Source organism: Bombus flavifrons, chromosome 15 (assembly GCF_040668555.2).
Source record: "Bombus flavifrons isolate JBK064 chromosome 15, iyBomFlav1_principal, whole genome shotgun sequence".
Lineage (NCBI taxonomy): Eukaryota > Metazoa > Arthropoda > Insecta > Hymenoptera > Apidae > Bombus > Bombus flavifrons.
The window spans coordinates 9,571,689-9,598,626 of record NC_138456.1 but is presented as its reverse complement, the minus strand read 5'-3'; the positions used below and the strand labels follow the sequence as shown (position 1 = coordinate 9,598,626).

The following is a 26,938-nucleotide window of genomic DNA, read 5'->3' as shown; positions in this document are numbered from 1 at the left end:
GCGGAAATGTAGAAAATACAGACCGTTTGTAGCGGTAATTCAGCGAAACAGAAGGCGTCCGAAAGATCGCGTGAAAACGTTGAAACGACATCGTTTCATGCGTATTCATATCGAAATTACGTTTCCAGTGGTCTCGCGATCTGAATAGCACTGCCGCCAGTAGGGATATAAACAAATATCATTCGGGCAAAGTTGGTGAAAGAGAGCAATATACAGACCGCAATATTTCGACCTTATATTGTGGACAATTTTCTGGCTTTTATCGTTTTCATAATCACCATGGTTGGTTCACTCGACTCTAATCCCGCCTCTTTCTCTCATTTCCTACCTTTCATTGACGCTTTCGAAAAGTTGTTGAGAGCTGGATGATAAGCCTCTCTTTAACATCCGTCTAACTTTCATTTTATCCTTTAGACTGATTACATATTTCTTTTAAAGGCTAAAATCTTCTTTTCGAATAACATTCGACGACATTTTTCAACTGGAAATTGTTAACGAAATAAACAACGTGACCGATCTTGTTTTTTTTCTTTTTATATATTGAAGAATTATATAATGTGATAAAAATAAATTAATATACGTAGTAATGTTTCTTAATGAAACCCAATGTCAAATTAAATAACGTTAGATAATAAATTGTAAAGACAAAAGATATGAAATCAGACATTTTGATCGATTTAATAGATCTAACGTTAGAAACAATCGGAATTTATTGAAAAAGAAAATTGAAGATATTAAAACGTACATTTATTTCTAAATATATTAAACGAAAGTTTTTTTTTTTTACAGAAATAAGACGAAATTTAATAAAGGTCGTTTTTATCTTTCAACTTTTGCTCAAGATATTTGTCCTCCTTTTTAAAATTTGACAATTCAATGTCATATAAATTCAGTTGATCTGTGGGATACGAGCTACATCGTTTTTCTTCATGGGGAAAGCTATACGTGTATCTACTAAGAGATGTTTTATTAAAAGGTGTCAGTTCAAGTGAAAAGTTCTCTTTGCAGAGTTTAATAAAAACACGCAGCGAGTGCCAAGTTGTCGTCGAATAATCCGTGGACTTCTTATGAATTTCTCAGTTTGCTTGGAGAGAAGTTCAAAGTGCACCGTTGTTCAAAGACGCTTCGAGTCGAACTGTTCTGCCTCTGATTCTCCAAATTCTCTTCCGATGTCTGGATACGACAGAAAGTCCTCGAGGATCGTAGATCTACTAGGAATGTCGCATTGAATAACCTTTTGTCACTGTAAGGAGCTTTTTTCTTTTTCACTTCTTCGAATCTACCATGATCTGTCATACGATGATCGAGATTACTAATGATTCTATTAGTATAAAAAAGAAATTTCTTTAATTCACCGACTGTAAAGTATAAATTTGTCCATTTTTCTTTACCCTAAAGAAAAACTCTTCGATATCGTGGTACTTTCAATTTTCTTATCGGCTAATTATATATTTTACATTTCTTGCTCTTTGAGTATCTTTATCGGAGCAAAAATTGATCCTTCCCCTCGCCAAAAAGGCTTTTCAATTGTACGACACTGTTAGTTTTCTTATCAGGTGGCAAAGTAGTATTACCACCATCAAGTGCTCATGAAAGAAAGTCTCCCTTTTTTCTCTTCTGTTGAATGTTCCTTTTCGAAACAATGTGAAAGATTGCTAATGAACGATAGAACTTTTTCTATAGAATACAAATTGATTCTTTTCTCTAGCCTACAAATTCCTCCTTGCAAAAAACGGAGCTTTTAATTTCACAGTATTTTTAGCTTTTTTTTACTAGACATCATTGTGGTATTTTCACAATCAATTGGTTATAAAGGAAACCTTTCATCCATTGTTTTGTTACAATAGAAGATTATCGATGCTTCTACAGAACTCTAAAAGTTCCCTTATTAAGCAGCACAAATATTTTCTTTATCCCTCGAGCTTCTTTACCAACGCGCATCATCATCCTGTTTTCCTTAAATAACCGATATTTATATCGCATAACGTTTTTCATATTATCCGAAATCTTCTCACCACAAACTTTCCGTGTAACTTTTTCACCAAAGTACAACTTTACTTTTCTGCTATCAGTCCGCAAATAAATAATATCTAAATTATACGACGTTTCTCATATTTTCATAAAAATTTCCCCTTTCCTTTATCCTTGAATCCTCTTGACAACAAATCTTTCCGGATCTTCTCTTCGCTTCGAGGAAATAAAGTCTTACTATAAATCGATCCCCGCTTCACGGAAAAACAAGTTTATCCCATTCTCTCTGAACGAACAAAAAAAAAGAACAGGAATATATTTCAGTTTCATGCCACATTCGAATTTTTCTTATCACGAAATTACTCTCTACGTCTCTTAAACATTTTGCCGATTTCACCCTTCATCCCCTCCGCTGAAACCTTCGCTTCTGTTACATCCATCGTCCGTATGTATTTAAACTTCCGTCCTCGTAGAATTAACTTGTAGTCCCAGTGGAAATCCATCCTAGAGGCCGGCTCTCGATCAGATACCTTCTAAACGCTACGCATTTCAATCGTACGCAACAAGCAAAAATCAACTAGGGAAAAAGACGGAAAAAAGTAAAAGCATCGAGGGATTACGCGCAGTGTATTAATCACGATGTAGAGAGGGTCAATATCGGGCGTCCTTTTATCGAGGATACTCTGGCGTTCGTAACGAGCGGATTCTCGACGAAGACGACTCGTCTCGGCCATTAAACGTAGCAGAGGAACTGGAATTGGCCCGCGTCCTCCGGATTACGGTTGAAGACGAGCGAGGAAACGCGTTTCCCGAACGTAAACGCCACTCGACCGCCTTATTGGCCGTGTTACCAAACCTCTTGGTTCACGTAAAGCGAACGTTATCTCGCGACGAATTTCGTACTTCTATCTACTCGACGAGTATCGAAAGCACCGATTATCGTCTGGTAGATTGCACGCGCAAGAGGAAGTGTTTATACGGTACCAGTTCGTCCTCGAGATTTAACGGCCGAAAGATTATGCTGCAAAGGGGGCTGAGTTTAAGGATGAAATAGCAGAGGAATCGTCGAAATAGCTTTCTAGATACGAATGATATATTTAAGCTCGTTTCTGTATAGTACGATATTATAGTTGATTCTGTGTTTGAGTAGTGGGTAGAATGTTTGAATTTATCTTTCAGGGGAAGGTGCCGGTTTCTAGGCTGAGTGGAAGTGGAACGGTTGAATTTAGTTTCGGTGGAAGTAAGTGAGATGCTAGGGGATTTAGTTTTACTTGAGAAAATTAGCTAGATACGTTGTTCGTTGCTTGTATTTTAAATTGGAGGTTGTTGGGTGAAATTTCGTCCTTTGGGAGGTCAACTCCGGAAGTTTGTAAATGCTTCCCTCTGAGTTGCGGATAACACTTTGTAAAATATAATTTAAAACATAAAATGTATGTATCGCTCTCTTAAACGGGGAACTGTTTGAGGTACTTCCGTCTTTCGAGGGATGGATTCTGAAAGTTCGAGATGTTTAACTAAAATGTAATAGTCTTATAAAGAATTGTAGCAAATAAATTAGTATCTTTCTGACTGTGCTAGAAACTGTGTTTCCAATTTACAGTATCTCGAAACTTCATACAATTTCATTTTCCATTTTTGCATCTGTCGTAAAGAAAGGAAACAAAAAGACGCATACTCTTTAACATACTGAAATATGTGTTGCTCTTTGAAGTCAATCAGTCTGTTGACACCTACACGAGCAATTTCCAGGAATCGTGTAATTTTCGGCCCATTACCGCGAGCCCCTTTTATTCCATTAAATGAATAAAAAATCCATTTGACGTTGAAAATGGACGTACACACCTGCAAATCGCTTTTCCGCTACATTGTACGATTCTCGTGAAATAGAAATGAAATTCCCCTCAAGTTACGTTAATGACACGCAGTAGAACGTTTGATCCAATTAAAGTAAGCTTCAAAACGGTGGAATCGGTGTTTTCCTTTTTAACTCGAAAACAAATAATGAAAGCTTCTACAGAATTTTCATCTTAATAGCACATTTTTCGAATTCTGAAGAGACGAAAGAGTGTCGCGAGTCCTACAGTACCGCAAAGAATGATTTACGACGAGCGTGGAACCTTTAACGAAACGTTGACGTGAGTTGAAGGATGTTACTACGAAGACTCCGGTTGCGACGCCATGAAATTCTGTATCTTCTGCTTTATATACGACTCTGCTTCTTCTGCGAAACTCTTGTAAAAATACACGTCGCGCAGCTACGCTTCAGAGGCGAATAAGAGTAAATTTTTGCGCTCGCGGCATATAGCAAAAATAGAGGGCCTCCTCGTGAATTTTACAATTCGAGGAATAGTGACATTCTTGTTCCGTGCAATGTTTGCTTTAATTCAGCAGAGAGCCCGGCAAATTTTCAGTAACCATTCTTCGAGGTTTTTCAAGTCGCCCTCGTTTCGTTCTACTCATCTCTTCCTCTTTTGACTTTAAACAAGGTTTTCTTTGTGACTTTTTGCTGCTGCAATTCCTACGAGATGTTCGTGTAGAAAGTATAGATCTGTGAAGTGGATCAAAAGTAATTTCATTTTGAATTAGTTACAGGAAGACCAAGATCCTTTATCTTTACGATTCTTTTTTGAAGCTTTTTTGTAGTTCGTGACTTCGGAAGATTAATTATTATTATGTGTTTGCGTGCTCGGTGAAGCTTATCGTTGTTTTACAATTATCCTCGAGAATATTAAACAGTCTTTACTATTAACGACGGTTCTTTCTCCTTCCTCTAGCGAGTTACAGCACTTTTCTCATATCATATCGTCCTCCCTTTCTCTTATTCCAAATATTTACCGCATACTTCCTTTTCATAATAGCGAGTCAACAAATCTTCCGATCACTTACTTTCGTTTTATCTAAATATAAACTGTCTTTACTATAATAACCTCCGCGAAGATTCATCTTCCATTGCATCAACCTTATAAATAGGTCAGCATGATTCCCTTTTCGCTTCAAATCCCACTAAAGCCGATTAACCTCTCCGATTATCAAACATCTTGCTCTATTTCTAGCCGCGAGTCTTCCATGTTCGTAACGACTGCGAATTGTATCGACAACGAGGACGTTTGACGCGCTCAGCCACCGCTAACGGACTTTATAAATCAGTTAGCAACGCCTAATACAACCTTGCTCGTACGGGGATCTCGAAAGTTTCGAACCTGTCTCTGTCAGTTAGTCGTCGGGTGTCTTCAGCGCAGCGATTAAAGTTATCTGTCCGCCGCAGCTCGGCGGCTGTAATCGCTCGTACAAATAAGCGAAATAGTTTATATCGCGTTTCCCACCGGCAGAAAAACGAATTCCCTTACGCTTGGTTAATGGATTAACGCAGGAATTATTCTTTCTGTCCACCATCGTCTTATAGTCGTAGTCGTGGTACGTAAAACGAATGCAAGGAATGCCAACAGAGGGGTGGATAGGAGCTGACACTATAAACTGTCACGGTTTATGAGCGGTAAAAAATTGCAAGGCGAATTTGAATGTACGCCAGGTTGGACCAGCTTTAATTACACGGAACGCGGCAGGAGACCAAGGATTAACGCGATGAACTGGGTTAGGTGTTTTCTTGGCACGCTAATGTTACATTAACTTCCGGGCTTATTGGAGAATAAAGACGTTACGGATATGGCTGTTTTCGATTGGAATCGGTAGACAGGAAGTCTTACGTAGCTAGAACAAGCTATAGCTCTGAAACTATAAGAGATAGAAAAATATTTAGCTTTAAAATATCATGAAATTCTTTGAAGAAAAGTAACGAATGGATACGAATAAGTACTTGTATAATAGATATAGTATACGTACAGAAGAGATGGCTGTTATATGGTCAGATGTCGAATAATGGTTGGTATAAAAGTTACTAATACTCACAGGTAAATACCAATATTAAAGTTTCCTTTTACCGTTCTTATAAATATTTTTCTTCGAATTTGAGGTTTTAATTTTTGAATTTGCAATATGTATCGAGTTCCGTACGTATTGAGCGTAAATTTGCATTCGTAAATTTATATTTAAAGTTAGAAGCAAAACATTAATATGAAGTTTTTGTTACATAGTAATTATTTGTTAGCTGTGATATATATATTTAATGAAAATTTGATTATTTCTTCGGCAGAGATTCCTTGATGAAGTAAATTCCTTTCACGCGTGTAATTTTATTATTTAAACGTGAAAGTGTGTATATGTCTGTGTATGTTAAGAAATAGAGGATGGATTTGCAACAAACATTTAAACGTTAATTATTACCATTTGATGCGTTCCGTTGAAATAATAAAACATATGTTTCAACGGAAAATTATGTATTCCTGTTATTTTTTAAATTAGATAAATGTTCGCGAATAAATATTTATTTATTTACGAAAGCCAGAAAGTGTTTTTCAGCTTGTTGCACTACTTTTAATTTGACGATTCTTTCTAACGTTACTTTTCTAGCTCAACATTTTAGGTGGCAAAATTTAGCGAATAGATTTTCCCTGTTTGTGATTTTTTTATTGGAATATCACTTACACCAGATGGTGTAACTTGAACTTTTGTAACTCTAAGCTTTATTGGAGTATCGCTTATACACCAGGTGGTGTAGCTTTAAGTTTAGCTGATAGGAATTTGGAAGGACGTTTATAACAAATTAGGCAAGTAAGGAGACTAAGCAGTGTGCAAGTCAGGGGTGGAAGAACGACGATGATGTATCTATGTCAGGATAATAAAGTGGAATGATTGAGAACGGAGTCAGTTGATAGAGAAACTGAAAGACTACTAGACGGTAAAAGAATTTTTAATTGTGAAATTTCAAACGATCAAACAGTACAAAGCAAAATTATAAAAGAAGCCTAGCACTTGGGATTCATATATTTTTCTAAAATAATAAACCTAAAATTGTGGGCTTGCAAATTGTAAGAAGTTAATCGATAAAACTTCCTTCATGGTCAAGTATGACAAATACGATTAATAATATTAATAACAATACTGCAATTAAGAATGTACAATTACAATCTCATAGAAATAACAGAACTTGCGAACTAATAATTAGGTGAAGTTTCGATTTAACGACAAAGAATCTTCCTGCGCACCCAAGTTTGCATATATATTTTACCAAACGACCTCCCAAGGCAGCTATGGTTCAAAATATCTGCGACAACATCCGGTAACCTTCAAACAATCGATATCGTGAGTAACATCTCTAATTAAGAATTTAAAATTAATAAAGATAGGGAATTTCTGGTTTAACAATTATCGAAGCTTTGATTCAACAGGAAAGAATCTTTTTCTTCCAATTTTTACTAAATAATCCTACTAAACAGCCACATTTTGCGATATCCTGTGATTACAAAATTAAAAACTACAATTAGTAGCGAGAAACAAAGTTCGAACTTAATACTTGAGAAGCTTTCTCCATATTCGAATATTAGTTAAACGTTTCCCACGATCAAATATGAATTAAAAGCGTGCAGCTCTACTTTCGAGTGGATTCAGAAGTGAGATTACTGTTCTAATTTTAACTAGACATTTTTGAATATTTTTGTCGATTCTTCAGCGTGTAGCAAGATCATTAATTTCACTTAATAATCCTACAAAAGATCCATGCTTCGCGATATCGGCAACAATATCCGGAAAACTTCAAATAACCAGTCTTCATTGATATCCTCGCATCTAATCCCTTTAGCTCGATAAATCTCACCTCCAGTTTAGGAGTCTTCCCGGAGAAAGGTAACGAAAGCAGCCAGAAGCAATCAGACGGAGCACACGTAGTTGGTCTGGTAATCCTCGCGTCGTCAAACTCTAATCCGGCGAAAGAAGTTTTGCCAAACAATCCCCGCTTTTTTCTCAGGCGTTTCCGCCAACAATACGTGCCTCAGAACTCGCAACGATTCGCTCCTTTCGGTTGTGATTCGACCGTGTTTCCGTGTAGACGCTTCCGGTTAGGATATTATTGTTCCTAGAAATTTGTACAGTAAAGAACGAAATCCAACAGATAAGGTATCTTTGTCACGTGCTCTAGAGTTTTTGATGCTAGGTTGCATTCGCTAATTCGACACGGTGGAAACCATTTTATGTTGCAAAGAATCTTCTTGCGAAATTTCACGAAAGCGATAGTTTGTTATTAAAAGGATATTAATACCAAACGCTTTCTTTTATTCTTTGGTAGGAGAGATTATAGGATTCGCTTTTTTCCATATTTCTGGTAAGTACCTTCTTTTTGTATCTGGTATTATTCTTACTGATCTTATTATTGTAATCTGGTAAATTGTGGACAAAGCAAAAAATGACACTCCTTTTCCTTTAGCTTTCTCAAAAGCTTGTGAATTATTATATTTGTTGATAAAAATCTTTTGATAACTTATATAGCCTTTAAGTGTTAAATTCTCCATAAATGCATCAAAATTCGCGATCTAGTGACGTTCGTATCTAATCATTACCATTCTCCACCCTCCATCTTTCAAAAATCATAACATTGCCTAGACATGAAGCGAAACCGAGCCACAGAAACGAGCTTAATTATGCGAGTCTCTTTAAATCTGATTAGCCGAAAGCAATTTGCGCTGCCGGTTAGTTCGCAAAGGTTCACGGTCCGAATGATTTCCGGATGTAATAATACCGTGGTAACGAACGTATGCGCGCGCGGAATACCGTTGTAATCAAAAAGAGAGAGGCGGACAGAAACTCAGACAGAGGAACAGAGATGGAAATTCTCGACGGGAAACACAAGTAACCCAGAGGAACACCGAGACGAAGAGAGTCCTTGCGTCTACTTGGGTCGCATCATTTTCATACGTAAACATGTACGAATAAAGAGAAAACGGGCGGGGCTGGGATACGGTAATAAGACGAATGGTTGCTGCTGTTATCCCGAGGCGGTTTCGTCGACCTAGCGGATTTCTACTCTGTTTGAATTACCACAAAGATAATGCCACTGTCTGCTGGAAAATTCAATTTCACGCGGGCTATTAATTCGAAGGAGTCAAGGTGTTCGTCTCGTTGATTCTTAACTTGAAATTGTAGACTCGCTTATTCGATACAGATAATTCTTATACTATTGTTGCAGATTTCTATCGTTTTAAGGATAGTTGAAGAGCTGATGGAGAATTGTTGGCGATGAAGGAATTTAGATGAAACTTTAGTGGTAGATAGAGGTAGAATGAATTTATTTGGTGATTTGGGGAATGAAGTGTAAAGTTTTGAAGTAGTCCAGTGATTTCTGGCTGTTCTACTGTTTCAGCTGTTGTTCGAACTTTGGTGATACAGTAAGGATTCATAGTGTCTGCAATTCTAAACAACTGACTTGATTAATTTACTTTATCGTAATAATAAATTTCCCAAAATTTCCACCAAATCAAACAGTGATCTGGTTTTTAAAACTCCTCTATTGTATTACAGTAAGAAATCTGTAAATTTCACAATAAAATTCATTCTTTTCATCCAAAGTCCTCCGTTCAAATTTCAATTTCCTATCTGCAAAGCATCATCATATATCATCGAAAAACTTCTCGAACAAATCGATGACAAGAAATTCCTTAAAGATTGCTCTCGGTTCTAGTGCTCTCGGTCCTAACATTCTGAGAGCTAGACACTTTCAGGGGTTGCCATTACGGCAGCGTTTTCACCGAAGACTGCGCGATTAAAACGCTGCCGTCGTCGTAACGAAACAGTCCGGCAATTTCATTTGCCAGTAATTTCGAAATGCTATTTCTTCGCTGCCTTGGGCGCCGTCTTCGCAAAACGCTCGAAGATCAAAGAAACGCTGTTAACTCGCTCGAAGGAAACGGGACTAGGCAGAGTAGTACAAGATAAATGGAACTTTTATGACGATTATTTGGACGTTCTCGACTCTCGTATTCAACCTGATATTTTAGCAATCGATAAGTACAGTTGTTTTTTTAATTAGTGAGTCCTTATGCACTGCTCCGGTGCCTCTGATAAGATGGAAACGTAAATTCTCTAGGGTCGATTTTCACTGTATGTTATATAAGTTGGCTTTAACTCCAGTATTCTTTTGTAGAGGGTGCTTTTTTGTGAATGATAAAGTTGAAAAGGTATAATTGTTCCTTTGAAGGGAATTATGGGATTTAGATGTGAGATTAGGTACTGCTATTAAGCTTGGGATTTTAATTAGGAATTTTCAAGCATTCAAAGAAGGGTATTTTTATAGGCTTCTTAGCGCAGGAAGATTGATAATTCAACGTTGTTTCGCTCATCGAGTCATTTTCCATCGAATCTTTTTTTTTCTTTTTTTTCTTTATAAAGTTAAGAATTAAGTTTCTCGATCGTGTTTTGTTAACCATAAATAAATATCTTTCTTGTTACTTTGCAGATGATGGTATAAACTGGTATAAAGGGTAGAAACTGGTATAAACTCTTTCTGATAGGAACGTTTAAAGTTTAATGGAAAATTTAATGAGCCTCTAAAAACATATTATGTACGAAATTACTTCACTACCGATATTAAGTCTCATTATAACAACATAGAACTTCCGTTTTAATTACATCACACAATCAATTTACATATAGTTCGTACACTTAATAAACAGACTATAATTAAAATTAAATATTTTTATTTCGGACAAATCTTTGAAAATTACTTTACTTGAGCCATTCTCAATTCTTGAAAATACATGTAATATGTATAATATAATGCAAAAATTCCAGCTCCTGAAATATCTGTAAAATGATTATTTAAATAAATGATATACCTCTCTCTTTAGCTAGACTTTATTTTGAAATAATTATCTGTTGGCTTATTTGAACAAGCAAATGATATTTTTTCGAATTATTTCATTTGTAGCGGCACATGAGCGTGGAAAAGGTGAACGGAAAATTCGAATCTGGAAGAGACTCATATTATTGTGCCTTTGTATACTAGCGATTGTTTTGGTTTACAAGGTCTAGAGGCAAACGAATTCGAGGCAGATTGTTATTGCCGTTTCTTGTAATCTTCAGCCGGAGTTACATAAGAAGGTTGGAACAGAGTATTGTTATTCTTTCGTCGATCGGCATAATAGCATTGAGCGAGCGACGATTATAACTGGAATACGCTATCTCTCGTACTTATATTGATTTTAATACATCGTACTATTACGAATTCATCCACTCGTTTCTTTATAAAACAAACTCACACGTTTAATCCATCTCACATTATTTACTTGTAATTTTGTACTTTAGTAATAGAGGTTTTCCAAAATATCTCAAATTCTATAATATCGATATTATCAAGTGCATTAGAAATACTAAATTTACCGCAGTATACACAAACTCAGACACGTATTATTTAAAAGTAATAGAAATTTTAGAATAATTTGGTTATATTGATTATAATACAAACGCATGGAAAATATAATATCTAAAATTCAAATTATTAGTCATTTCAATTTAAAATAAAAAATTGTTTATTTGATGTGAACAGAAGCAATTGCTCTATGTTAATTCTAGAGTAACATGATGAAGTAGTTAGAACGATTCGTATATTAAATTATTATTTCGTGCCTCTATTTCAAATAAAATTTCAAACTTACATTCATTCGTGAAAATAAAATATTTTTGTTTGATCCAAAGCTTTTGCACCGTACCATACATACGTACTCTGACAATCACACCATCCGTATTATACGATTCCATTAAAACTAACGATGTTTGAAATTGACTCAATTATAATATAATTCCTCGTCTAAATCACAATCACAATTACATTCCAAATCAAACGCGGAAGGTTTCGGTCTACGAACGAGCTCCTCGGTTCCTTTTATTCCGTTTCGGCTCGACCTATGTCGTTAGCCTGAGGTAAGTCAATTATCTACTATACTTCCAACTTGGTAAGTTGATTATACACCACCAAATTAGTAAGTGGATTAACCATTATCACCAAGACGCAGAAATTATAAGATGTAATAAAATTACACTCTAACACGATTCGTTTCAAATAACGATATATCAGAGATATTCTGTTTCTTAGCAATGACGGTATATGATTCGTCATCTCGACATACCCGCGCTCAAAAGTCTGCGAATGGTTTGTATTTTTTATATTCGTTTGAAAGCTGTGACGAAAGTTAAGTTTATGTCAATTAATTGGAGAATATTGATTATCTCGTGATTATTCGAAAAGTGCAGCAAATTTTTTAAATCTGTTCAGGCCATCGTGTCGTGTATAAAACAAAAAGGCGAAGCTTTATCTTTCCTTGTTTTTCTCGCAAACTTGTCATTTACAAAGCAAATTAAAAGTTATATATAACCAAGTGAATACTATGTAATGTCGCAGAATTGGAAACAGAGGAATTAATGAACTTGTGGTGCGGACACGCGTTGTATAATTTGTGACGTTTTAACAACGTTATTAAAAATCCACCACGATAGGCATTGAATCGAGATTTAAAATCCGTGAAATCCCCGATGATTTATGTATGAGAGTGTACAGAGTCGCATACTACGCTCGTCACGATGCTTGGATTCGATTCGATACGCGCGCACAATGCATTTCCATCCTACTGTCGGTCTCTTTCGTTTGCGTGTAACCTGCACAAAACATGTGGCATTAACTTGATCGGACGGCACAGTGACCCCTGGACAATTAACAATGAGACTCGCATAATAGCGGCGCATAAACCGATTGCGAAATTATCGTCGCGCTGTCGCACGCGCCTCGAAATCGCGCAGCGTGTCGCGTTCGTTCCACGAGTGACTAATCGTCAATGATTCTGACACAGTTTTGCGAGTTGCGAATCTGTTTTCGACTGACAGTCAATTGAAAACTGTATCGTGAATGTTTTATTTCGGAGTAGAATTTCACTTTTATGAAATTTTAATAACGTTATACATCCACTGACTCGTTTATGGATCAGTTGTGTTGCAAATTAAAAATCAGATACTTTATTTACGTAACAAATATTTGTATTTTTCTTCTTTTTATTCGTTACTTTTTTCCATAAGCTTCGGGATATGCGGAGTACATTCTTTTCTGAAAATTTCGTTTAATACATATAATTATACAGTGATTTGCTTGACGATACGCGTGTGTAGCTCCTCCGGATGCATACTTAAAGATTTATCATAGACACTACTAAATGTTTCTCGCCTACTGTCAAACTGACATTTATTGTTTCGTTACTTTGAAAAATCTTCCAATTGCAAATACTGGAATTCTGATACCTTGCAATTTAAAACCATTTAATTCCAAATATCTCAACTTTAAAATCACTCAATTTCTATTGCTTCAACTCTAAATCCTTGCAGTTTCAAATACCTCAATTTTAAAATTTTCCAATTCCAAATACTTCAATTCTGAATACTTCGATTCTAAAAGGTACATTCTAAAATCTTCCAATTGTAAACCATTGCAATAGCAAACATCTGAATTTTAAATTCTTCCAATTCTAACGCCTTCCTGGTCACAAATATTTCAATTGTGAAATTTTCCGACTCCAAATATGTTAATTTAAAAATCGTTGAATTGTAAATACCTCCTAATACCCTGCAATAGCCTCGCGCCATTAACATTCCTTATTCAGGCATCGAGAATCCCGTTGCATTCCGATAATATTCGTTGCTAAACCGGTCTGAATAGAATCGAAACCAAGTCCCGGTCTTAACGGTGGTAAGGAGGGTCGTCTTTGATCAGCGACCAACTCGAAAGCGCTGCTGCGTGTGTCTTAAACACAGAAAGCCAACACGGTGGAAGCAGCGCGTTTCAAAGGATGCTCGAAGAGGTTTTGCTCCAAAGTCAGACGCAAGGAAATATATAATTATGGTTGCACGGTGTTCGCATGCATTTGTAACCGTTGTCCGTAGGAGAGCTTAAGGGACGAGAAAGGGCAAAAGCGGTGGAGATTGTCTTTTGGGGGTTACCGTTGAACCGCTTTCTGTCGGTTGTTGCGTTCCTAAATAACTGTTTACTTTGCTTGTGCCTCTGCGCAGCCAACAGTAATACCTCTCGCAATGACATTGGAGAACGAGATTTACGTCAGTTTCATGTCACGCGTGCTTTTCCCTGCCGTCGTTACCTATTTTCTCTCTCTCTCTCTCTTTCTGCTTTTTTTTTATATTTTTCGTCTGTTTCAAATGATTCACTGTCGAAGTGGGATCAGTCCACAGCAAACCTAACAGAATTCCTGGCTTATCTGGCACTCGTGATTTTTATATCCACTCCCATTCCTGTCACTTCCTGTATGTTTCGTTTCTCCCTATTTTTTGGCTTTGGTTTTAGTTGTTTTTTTTTTTTGTGATTTTGTTTCCCCTTTTTCTCGTTTCGGTTAAATTATATTTGTATGTTTGCGCGTGTGTATTGAAATTATGTTTTGGAAGGCGTTTTGAAGAAAAATTCGAAACGATGATTAACGAGTGTGGCAGTACAGCGCGGCTTCGTGGCGCAGCGTTTATCTCTTTTCCGATAGTCTGATATCCCGGAGCCAGGGAAAGAGGTTACTTTCTTTGTGACTTGACGGCGGTTAAATAGAAACTGTCGTTAAGACGTTGTTTTACGGAGACGCGTCGTCCTAATTTTGGTTTTATGTATCGAGAATGAAACGTTATAGTACTATTAACGGTTAATGTGAATTTAATAACACTGGCCTTCCATCTCTTTATCTTGATTTTAATTTTTTCGAAGTCTTTAGGTTGCACACTACAGAAATTTTCTTCCTAAATGCAATAGAACTTGAGAAATTTCGAAATTCTAGATAGAATACATACTCTTGTTAGTTTAACATTAGAACACTTACAGGAAATAAGATAAGCTTGAGAAATCATTGGAAATTATTAAGATTTTTATAATTATTATTTCATTTTAGACTGCGGCTTATAGAAAATTCAAATATTCTATGTTATAGCAAGAATCCGTAATTGATAGTCTCCCTTTTAAATCGCTGTTTTAATTCCACGTGTGAAACTTAAATCTTGCGGGCTTCATTGATTTTCCCGATAAATTTATCCAAAATTCTCTCAATGAAGTTTAAATCAAAGGGTTGTAAGCATCTACATATATTATCCTCGACGTATTATTCGTCGTGGTTCGAAAAATGGCTTATCCAAATCTTCTCTGCGTAGCCTGCATCTATATTTTGCACGAACGCATAATTCTAATTGATTAATCATTTCCCCGAGAATCTACGACTACTATTAATATTTTCAATATTTGAATGTTTGACTTTCAATATTTTTGAACGTTCCCCATAAACATAAGTAAATATCAAAACCAATCAATACGATCACACGAGAAATTTCCGAAATTCTCGGTGAACCAAACTGGTGGAAACACATCGCCACGGTAATAGAATCCTCATCAGAGGACATCAGAGACGCTTGGTGAAGTATCATAGGAAACACAGCGATGGAATATTTCGAGTGGCACAAAAGCAGAACGGGTAACCCGAGTTGCCTGATATCTCCGTGTTGCAGGAGACATTTGCGAAGGAGTGTCCTGCAAACCTCATCCTTTTCGGATCCGCTTGAATATTTCAACGGCGCGGGTGTCAGATCAAAAGGTACACCGAGACACGAATTTTTACGATCTTTACAACAACCCAGTAGTATTTCTCTTTTTTCCACTCCATGCATCGTCGAGCCACGAATTTCATGAAACCACGATGTCACCCGAAAATTCAAAGGATTCAAACTTATTCGTCCCCTTCAACTGTAAGCTTGAGTATTAAATTAAAATTATCCAGAAAGGCTTCTTTGGTAATGCCACGGAGAGAAGGATAATTAAACCGGAAATCGAGGATTATCCTCAACGAGGCTTTCGTTTGTCGAAGTTTCTGACTTTCTAATTGATTCGATGAGATAGCTTGAGTTTTCGGTTAAAAGGGATGGAACGCCAATTTGCAAGATATTGTAGGAGTTGCATGCATATTAGGTTGATCGAAAGTTTATCCTTAGGTTTTAATTGTGTCTTTTTAAGTAATTTACCTTGGAATCTCCGAAAATCGCCAGCGCCATCGAAATACGTATACGTATATGTGATTATATGAATATAATTATTCTAAATAATTTTCACTTGTATTTGTACCTTGCTTTTTAAAGATTTTTTAAGGGCAGATTCGTGGTTAAGTAAAAACTGACTTGCGCACGCATTTTTCATCTGCATCTTTCTTCCTTTTTTCTACACTTCTTTCACACTTGATTCAAGCAGACTCTGCAGATATTCCTACAGAACATTCAGTCACGTCCGCTGAAAATCTTGGGTGACCATGCATTTTGCTTTTATACCTCCGATCTGGAATATACAGTCCACTTCTAACAGTGAAAACTTTGTTACTCGCTTCAACGCATTCGCACGAGATACCTGTCCTTATAATATCTTTCAGTAGGTTTTTAATTTTAAGAATATAAAGGTTAATGTTTGGAAGAAAAGGCACGTTTAATATTTTCACCCCCTTCTAGAAGCTTTTACAATCTTCGATTTTTAAGGGATTACCGTTAGTTAAAATTAGTCTGTTGAAACTAAAACAACGAAGAAAAGAGTTTCCATAAACTCGTCTGTAAATTATAAGATACTTAGAAGCTTTAAACGCGATATTTATAGAAGTAGGCTTATAAAAATTTAAAATACAACGTTACAAATGTCAATTTCATTGTATAATTAAAATATTTATCTTTATCGTCTACTATTCTAGTTATAGGTACCGGGTAAATCATGCATACTTAACATACTTAAAAAGTATCTCAGTAAACCTTCTTACGTTGTTAAGGATACAAATCTATTTTAAGCAGTTCCTTCGCCCTTCGAATTCGAAATTAGATTCTTCTCAAATAACGGAGCATTAAAATTCAAATAAAATCAACCACTTCATTAACATCAAAAATTAATTCCGCTGGAAGAATCTTCTTCAGCAGTTTCGAACCGAAGAAAGCCAACTAGACAAACCTTCGGTTCTTCTTCCTGAATTTCTACTTGCCCAATTTAAGAACGCAATATGACGGCGTCCAATTTCAGTCTGTAAGAGATCTTTCTTATGCATACTAATTTCTCTAGGATATTCATCACGAAGAATTCCTACTGCTTTCTCGTTTTCATGAAAACGATGACCCGACGTGTTGAAAGGATTAAATTTAAAGTTGCAAATGTTTATCTAGATTAAGGAGTGGGGCCGAATGCCGAGGCGCGCCAGCTAATCCCTCAAACAGAAAACTGGGATCCGGACCTCGAATATAACCGGCAAAGTTGACCGGCTAACTTCATTATCTGTTTAGAAAGTTCGTTTATTTTTGGTAAATGAGCTGTATTTCACGTGGTATCTCGTGTTAGCGCCCGGAATACCAACGCGAAAATTCTCCACCTCGTAATTTATTCACGTTCACGCGCGAATGCGCAAACATTGCTATGGCTGCCCGAGAATCGCGAATTCGAGCGATATTTTCTTCGTTTTTTGGCAGCCTTCCATACGCATTACTAGGTATTTTGCATGTTATATTAGAATGAATGGAATTAGAAAAAAATTAATTTTCTAAAACGTATATGTATGTGTGCACGTGCGTGGGAGTTTTCGACAGAATTTTTTTATTCCATATTTGCGGGCGGAAATTTGAAAATGAAGGGGAAAAATGTATTTTTGTCTGCTTACTGGTGAAATCTTGTCGAGATTATTATTTCGAATGTATGCCAGGAATTATTGCGGGTGTTTGATTAATTTCTGTTTTATTCTGTATTGCAGAGAATTCTTTTAAAAAATATTTCCATCGAAGCTCATTCTCGAGAAACGTACGAAATTTCTCAGCAGAATTTTTTAATTAGATGTGAATAGAAGCTTGGCAATAAGTAAAATGGGAAAATATTTTGAGATGCGGAATTCAATCATCTAACAGAACCTTTTTCCCCGCATAGATTCCACTTATATACAGGGTGGTTGGTAACTGGTGGTACAAGCAGAAAGGGGCTGATTCTACGCGAAAAAAGAAGTCGAAAATATAGAATAAAAATTTTTTTTATTTTTTATTTTTTTTTTTAATTTTTCCATCGAGACAACGATCTACAGTGAGATCCGTCATAACGAGACGTGATAAAGTGCACGCGTACCGAGCGAAAATTCGAAGTCGATTTTCTCGAAAACAAAGCCTCAAACGAAAAATTTTTATTCTATATTTTCGACTTCTTTTTTCGCGTAGAATCACCCTCTTTCCGGTTGTACCACCAGTTACCAACTACCCTGTATATGATTGAAATCGGCACGTGAGTAAGTAAGAATTGAAAAATAAGGAACGAAGGATTCTCTAAATAAGTTGAAAATAAAAATTCCTCTAAATACAAATAAAAATCCTCGAACAAGAATATCAATCGATTTCGCTGAAAAGAAGTTAGTTCGTTCTACGTACTTTGATAAACGTAAACAGCTTATTATCATCTTCTTCCGATCTAAGCAGAAAGACGTAGCTTCTCTATCCGATAACGATCTTCTTTTCCGCTATATTTATTCGAAGGAACGATACAAATGCTGCAGTAAAGTATTCGTAATATTCGAATAGTAGAAACATTTGTATGATTTATAATGTATGAATATTAGTGAATTTAATTCAGGCAGAAATAGCATAACTTTTCTAAAGAAAGAAAGATGGCAAGGAATAAAAGTCTGTCGACGTCTATTTGCGAGAGTGAAATAGTTCGCAGCTGTTTTGGGTTGTCGAGTTGCTATAACTTAATGAAGGGAAATCGACGATTGTTAATTAATATCTTGATTATGCCAATGCCAACAAGTTGGAAACATCTCGTATCATTTTACTTAGAGACGAATCTTTTCCTTTCTTTCTTCGTCTCTCCTTTCTTTCCTTACATTTCTCACTTGTATTTTTGAAGAAATGTAAACAGATCGCAATTATTAGATATTTATATTATCAATAACAGGAGAATTAGCCCTCCCTTCCTTTATCCTTTACTTCTTTTTACTTCCATTTCTGAGGCAACGTAAAAAGATTTAAGGTATTAGTACGAGGAAATAGTAGAATTTTCATTTCGATACTACACGTGTAGGATGGTACAATTCATTACGAAACATCAAGTTGATATTCGTATTACAGAATATGGGAATTAATTTTATTCCTCTCTCCATTCAGCTTGTTTTTATGGAATCAACTTTAATTCAGACTGAAAACCGGAAGAAAAAAGTGTTGCGTTATTAATTTACATGTGAAGTGCTCTTATTTTGCCGTGGAAAAATTCAAAATGAAAAAGCGCGAGGAAATGCGAAATCGAGTTGTATCAACTATTCAATGCCGCAAGGAACGTGGAAAATTAGTAGATATGTGTTTTTCTCGTTGGCGTGAGAAATTTAATTGATACAGCGTAATTGTATAGGGCAATTACAATAAATTTTGTAAAACAGTAATTGCAGATAAATTTATTTTGAAACAATTAACAATGCCTACTACAAAAATGAACGATCCGTGAATCGTTGACAATGTACGAACATCGAATCGTTTAAAAATCAAAACACTCGTGGCGGAAGAATTCATATCAGAGAGTTATCGAATCGCCTTTCGGGCAAGTAAACCCGAAAGTCTAAATCTGTGCGATGCGCCCGACGAGAAACTCACGATGGAATCTGCCATCAATAATTGCGCGCGTTTCGTCGCGTTTCCATCGGGGCGAAGAAATCGCGTTTCGTGGATGTCGCGAAAATAATTCGTGACCTGTCAACTGATGCGACATTGGCGCGTGCTGACGCGTCATCGCGGAAAGAAGTATATAACGGAAGTTACCGCCGATTCATCAAAATCACCCTAGGCAATCGACACTCCGGAACTGAAAATACAACAAAAAATATATAGGTATATACCTATACGGACGAAAATAAAAAACGGTGGAATCGCAGAAAGCGAAAACTTCCGAAAAAAAAGTGAGAAATGAAAAATCGAAGTCGAACAACCCCCTGATATCGATTCGAAATCGAAATGCAGCGATCCGTTTGACGCGAGATTATTGGACGTTCGATCATATAGCTCGAATTGTACGAAGAATAATTGGAAAAAGGATGGATTGATTTTCTATCTATCTATTCCATAAAAGTGTAGCAATTTTTCGTTCACGATTATTAACTCATCATTAATTTGTACATTTTAGTTAAATTCACGTATTTTCACTACAAATCAACCAAAATGTGTCTATACTTATGAACGATAATATATGCGAATAAAATCTTGTTTTCTCCCACGAATTATATATCTTTTCATATGTATTTTATTTTAATCTCTTTGAGATACAATCTTCGTAAGATTCACGTTTTATTTATCCATAATTCCAATAAGTGTTTTTTTTTTTAATACAGCTGCATCATTCCTGCAGTAATCCGATTGTTGTGTCGCACGTTTCACGTGTCGATAACAGGCAGTATCCCAACATTGCAAATATTTGTAGTGTCACTAATTTGATGACGAGGCAACTGGCATGTGAAAATGATCGTTAAGTCTGGTACCGTACGTTCCACCGAGAGCCTGTTCGGCTGATTCCGATGAAACTCTCGTCGCGGGGATCCTCGATCCGCGTGACATCAATTTATCGAGCTTGTTCTGTTCAGCAATCGGCTTGAAATGCCCGGCGATTGTCGAATAATCGGTCTATCTGGAGTTCGCCGCACGGACGTGATCGAGTTGAATCCGTCCAGCCGATTATCGTCGATTGCCGCTTCTAATTTATAATTTATCATGGTTTATGTTTCCCTATTGCCTACGCGGTACGTGTTCGCGCGATTGACTCGATTCGTTCGAATAAATACGCTGAGAAAATATGTACGGTTATTGTTCGATTGTTTGATGTTTCAATTAATTTCCAAGCCATATGTGTGCTATAGTGAATATTTAAACGAGCAGCATACGTCGATTTTTTATGTTTAATAAATATCTAATTTGAGTAATAAGGTTTGTTGTATGCTAATATTATTTGATGTTTGTTCTTCATGAAACGTTATGTCGAGTTGTTTCTAGAAATATTCAATGTGGATAGCTGGGTATGAATTAATTTCAAACGAAATTAGGATGATTGTTTGAATGTAAATATTTTATACTATTTTGCATATTCTAAACGTTTCTATTTCTTTAACAAATTTATGCATTTATTCGCAGCTTAATAAGAAAGATAAGATTAATACAAATATCTTTCCACTAATAATGGTTAATGACTGTGTATGTGTAATTATTTTTCTTAGAAGAGGAAGAAATAAAGTTATCTTTTTGATCCTAATATGTACTGGTAATACCGAGAATACACCAAAGGATTAGAAAAGACAAAATCATTCGGTATCTTTCTTCATTTCGTATATATGAAAACACAACTAAATAAAAATCCTCACGTTAATCAATAGACCTATCTATAAAGAGATCAATGAACTGCAAAATAGAATTAAAATTCCTCCAAATATAATGAATTCAACCAGAAAACCACAATAACGAATTAAATCTCACAAAAAAAAAACCCGATTCTTCATTCCCTTGCTAATCCAAAGTGTCAAAACCACGCTAAACCGCGACGGTTTGTTAACACGCGAAAGTTTGCGTCCATAAAAAGTCGTGAAACGCTATTCAGACACGGTGGAATGGTAGAAACGGTGAACTTTGGTCGCGTGTTTACGTCTGTACAGGCGTGACGGGGCTAAAACAATAGAGAAAAGACGGGAAATGAGAGATCCGATTATTATTCGCGTGCAGCCAGCTGTGCAGGTCATCGATAATTCGATATACAACATCAGAAATAATAGATACTCTCTCTTCCATTCGCTTCCTCCGTCATATTTTCATTCCACGAAACAGTCCCCTCTCCGTTCTTCCACTTCCCTTTTTCAACTTCCGGAAATCCGGAAATATGGAGAATACAGGGAATTTTATATTTTGAATCAGATACGTCCTTTGTCGTGTCTTTTAACGTACGAGAAGGAGTTATCTTGTTAGAGTATCGAGAAAACCTTATCTGAATTTACAAATTTCCATAAAAATACATGTACGAAGATTATATTAATAATAACCGTTATCGCGTGATGTTCGATATTTTCCATGATGTAAGAATCATTGAATACGATCAACGATAAATGTAGAGATATTGATCTCTATTTTTTTGCTGACGTAAGACTTTGAACAAGCAATGTCTTACGACAAAGAAAAGCTGTTGTAGAAATATTTGGGACACTACCCAAGAAGCCGCAGTTCAGTTTCGTCGATACTTTTCAATACCTCTCAGCAGTAAGAAGATTTTCCTCTGTTCCTTTTGAAGCCATGCAACATTCATTCGATTCGACTTTATCACGAATAATAATATTATCTCCAATCTATTATAGTCTCTGCGATTCTACCATCGAAATCTCTCAATGGCATCCATTTGCTTTTCGAGCATCTACAAATCAAACGTATCGAGATCATGCGTCTTATCGCGACGATAAATTACTGTAAAAGTCGATGACGATCTTCATTGCTGAATCGCGAGAAATATTAGGGTAGTTGAAAAATTCTATCAGGTTTCCCTTGTATATTTATAACTAGGCTTGAGCAAATCTGAGTTGAGACAGAGATAAGAGATAAGAGATGATGAAATTATTTCTCTATCGTCGAGATTTCGTGCATTTCTTGTGCTTCTTCCTCCTGTACGAAAGAATAGTAGATCTAATTTTTTGTAGAAAATAAATACTAATACTTGTGTTACGTATGATAATTCTTAAGCTATGAAATTTGCATATATTTGAGTCGTAAACAGTGTAATTAAATTATTTTACAACTGATAATAATGTTAATAATAATTTCACAATTAAAAATAATGTAGAATGTCAATCGATTCAAGGTCATAATGAAAGAAACGTTCCCACCATTGTTCTACGATAAAATAAACTACGATAAACACTTCGATCCTTTTACTCTTCGCACAAAGACAGACCTGCAGTGATCACACAGGCCATAAAATCATGGATAAAAAGCTTATGATGCTCCCAAACGCCAAACTCCAAGTACCATTAAGCGGTACCAAAAAAATTCACCTTCTCCAATTTCACCAACCAAGCGTAATCTCGACGAATCTCGGTATCCCGTGAGTTCCATTCGCATTTTGAAGAATCCACTCTTCGTGGATATCTCGGCACACGAATAAATCGTCAGTGGCTGTAGGGGAACGCAATAAAACACGATGATCGTTCAACGTGGAACGCTTCCGTGGATCGATATAAAACGAGATATGCCTGGTCACGACGCTACGAATGGGCCTCTCTGATCGAACGAGAGAAAAGAAAAAAAAAAAAAAGATAGCCAGAGATGAAACGACGATGATGTAGAATGAGATGGGCTGTGGGAAAAAAAGAAACGAACGAAAGGGAAGATCGGTTTATTGGCGGTGGCGCGTAACAATGGCACCAGGCTTGGTAATTGACAATGAGGGGAAAAGGTAATGGAGGCGGTTCTGGTGTCGTTCGCCAGGTTCCTCTGGTCGATCTGATCGTCGTGGCTCTGATCGCCATTGTCCCTTGGATCTGTGCTGGACTCGCGAGTGGTCTGCCGAGTGGGAACTCGAATTTATTATTCGGTCGCGTGCTTCACGTCTGCCGCAGAAACAATAGGAAAACGAGAGAGGAAGCGGGCCGGTCCGCAAACGTTCGAGGGCCACTCTCATCTGTCGATCTCCTCTCTCCTCTCGTTTCTCGCTCTCTCTTCCTCTCTTTCTCTATCTAACAATCTATCTATCTATCTATCTATCTCTCGGTCTCGAGTTGTCTACTCTTGTCGGCAATGTGGCTGGTCCAGGGAGGCGCTACTACACGAGCTGGACAATCGATCAGAGCCATCGACGCGTGTATGAATCGAGAATATCTTTAAGGTTCAGTGTGCATGGTGTCTCACGACGAGGTGAAATGGTTCGAGTATAGATTGAGCTTATACCCCTGTTTATGAGTTTGGACAGCCAGTAAGATCGTAGTAAGATGCGATGATTAGTTCAGATTAATGATGTCTTATAATTAAACTGCGGATTTTTATGCAATTTTATATTTTCGTGAACACGACTAGAGGAATATTTGAATGGAGATTTGTCGTACTCCTTAAGGATTATAACAAGAATTCTGCCTTGGATAATTTACACGTATCTGTATATTATATGCATATTGTAAAAATCCGCTGTCTACTCGTAATATACGATAAGTTTAATATTCTGCGCAAAGTTCAAAATCGAATTTTAAGCACAGATGACTCAAAAATAACCCTACCTTGCTATATCGACAGTTCTACTAAAAACCATATAAAAACTATATAATTTAAAATTTATAGTTTATACCTGATATTGAAGTCTTGTTGAAAAAAAAAAAAATAACACAAGGGTTTTGAGCGGGTGTGTACATTACCGTACATACACAGGTATATACATGTACATAAGACCGTATGCACCGTGCACGTACGTTTGACGATGAACAGCGTATCGTGTCAGCTTCGATGGTCCTGAAGATCGTGGAAGAGATAGAGAGGATGATTGGAATTTCATGCCTCGGACGATTTTCTTCTCTACATTCTTTTCTCTTGATTTTTACTTGGTTAGAAAGGTTGTGACCGACGACACGCGAGTAATGAGATTGACGAAGCGCAGGTGACGCGTTAGCGCCGCTTCGGTAATCGAGATCGCTACATACAACCTTTGCTGGTGACACCGACGCTCTTATTTTAACGATAGATTGAAGATTTTATGGTAATAGTCTGTGTACCAGAGAAACGAGCCGTGATAGGCTGTTGAACCTGAATCTATTCGCATGCGTTTTTTTATCTCTCGGTGTGATATGAATATGTAAAATAGAAGACTGTTCCTCGTGTAAGTTTGCATCGGTATTTGTATACTGGTATGCACTTAGTGTATGGTATATTTTAGCTTTTTCGATATTTCTAGAATCGGGGATGGCTTTTGGTTTGTGTTGGATCTGCGTTTTTTAAATTTTAGATTTTTACCATTTTTGTGGGTTGCTGCGTTTAGACGTTTTTTGATTATTGCTGGTGTTGTTTGAATTTCTAGATTTGTAGAATTTTTTGTTGGACTATGTGATCTGTGTTTTTAGAACCTTAGAATTACATATGAATAATGTAAATGGTTTCAGTGTTCGATACTTTAGGTATTTGGTATCCTGGATCTTTGATCGTTCTGGTATTAATAATTTGGTATTTTCAGTGCTCTTGAAATTTGATGCTTTCCATGTTCCATATTTTAGCTATATATATTCTCGATTCTACATTTCTCGATGTTCTAGAATTTTCGATGATTTCTTTATTGGTATTTCTGGTATGTATGCAATACTTTCCATGACTTTCATCGTCGATATCCGCTTAAACGACTCGCCATACAATTGGTCATCGGCTATTCTACTTACAACCCACAGCACCTACTTCCAACACCCAGATGTCTCCACGATTCTTTCATCCGATTATTAAATCCTTGTTTACCGAACGAACGAGCTAGAAGCAGCAACTTCAGCACGATTACCGTTCATTACCACGTATAAGATTCGTTCTCATCCAACATGACCGATAATCCTACCGAAACGAACGAGAACTTGGAATCACCTGGGTCCCCTGAATGTACACCAAAAGCATCTCGGTTCGTCGGTTGGTTTCACAGCCTTAACCAAACATTGATATTCATTTACTTTCATAGTCTTCAACGAATGGAGGAACACCAGGCTACACACAACTTGCAAATATGCGTAATTAATGGCGGACGAGCGTAGGTGGTGCCGTAGCCATTACACGTGCAACATGAAGCAACATCGAATTACTTTCACGTGTTTCCCAGCGCGACTCTGCAATTTCCAGCTTTTTTCCGATATCAGAGTTGGTTTGACGATAGGAGTTCTCGTGGAAACACACACATCACGCGAAACTTTCATTTTGTTTAAAGTGTATACGGGAAACCGTGTAACTGCGGAGAATTTTTCGAATTTCTTTGTCGAGCGTGTAGTTAACGTTATCGTGTCGCTTTTGACTTTTTTTTTTTTTATTCTTCCGAAGATTCGGAAACGTTGGGACGATAAAACTGTGTAATGGTCTGTGCATTGTTTCCAGTTGTTTCGAGTGGTAGTAGTGGGATGGTTAGGAAGTTTTGAAGGGTGGTTGTTATATTTTTCTAGAAGGTAGTGGAATTTTAAAATGTCAATTATAAGTATATTCGAGTATCGATATTTTTTGAAGTATTTATAATTTGAATTTATCTTTGTGCTATAAACAATCACCACAATGATTATCCATGTATTGAACCCTCTTACACCCTTGTAAACAATTCTTTAATTCAATTATTGATAATAGAAATATATTTCTCCTGATCTTAAATTAATAAATCTAACCGATTAATAACAACAAGTATCTTAACATTTGTGAACACGAACGTAAATATGAGTACAATTAAAACGAAAAAGAAAAAATATATAGATTACAAAATATTAGGATTAAAAAATCAGACTGTATGCTACCTGTTTTATGTGATACGTGATACGTGTACGTGTTATACGTATGAATACAATCAAGGCAAAAAAATAACGTAAGTAGACAAACAAATATTTAAAAAATCTTAATATCCATACCATATAAATACACGAAGAAAATAAATTAAATTGCACGTCAAAAACTAAAATGTGCCAAACATCCAAATAGCATCGACGAGCCGGTCAAGCGAACGAGCGGTCATGAGTGAACGTTAAATCAAAATGGAAGCATCCGTGAAACACAGTTCGGTTCTCTGACGCGCATTATTTACCGTGTACTTTTACACCGTCCTGCCGATTGTTCGACAGAATCCACCGGTATGTTCGTTGTTAAATTAATGATTAAATCGGCTGACGAAACGTGGTAGCGCACTCATATTACAGGCGTACGCACGAGGAACGTGCGTACGTGCGTGCAATATTCCACGATCGCGTTTTACGTATGCTTCACGGCAGATCCGAGCGATCTATAGCGCTCGAGGTCGTATGGCAGTGTGTGTGAGTTCACACAATACGTTGCCGATTTGCTACAACATTCTGGT

At 36.6% G+C, this 26,938-nt stretch overlaps 1 protein-coding gene and 1 long non-coding RNA gene across 2 annotated transcripts in view; both read left to right on the top strand.

Annotated features, from left to right (window-relative positions):
• Nucleotides 1-26,938, top strand: part of LOC138187660 (uncharacterized) — a 92,137-nt gene that overhangs the window by 12,032 nt on the left and 53,167 nt on the right. The window lies entirely within an intron of this gene.
• LOC138187447 (uncharacterized) lies at nucleotides 8,698-9,405 on the top strand. The gene is made up of 3 exons (XR_011175177.1): nucleotides 8,698-8,967; nucleotides 9,047-9,134; nucleotides 9,221-9,405. It is a non-coding gene; the product is annotated as an uncharacterized LOC138187447 (long non-coding RNA).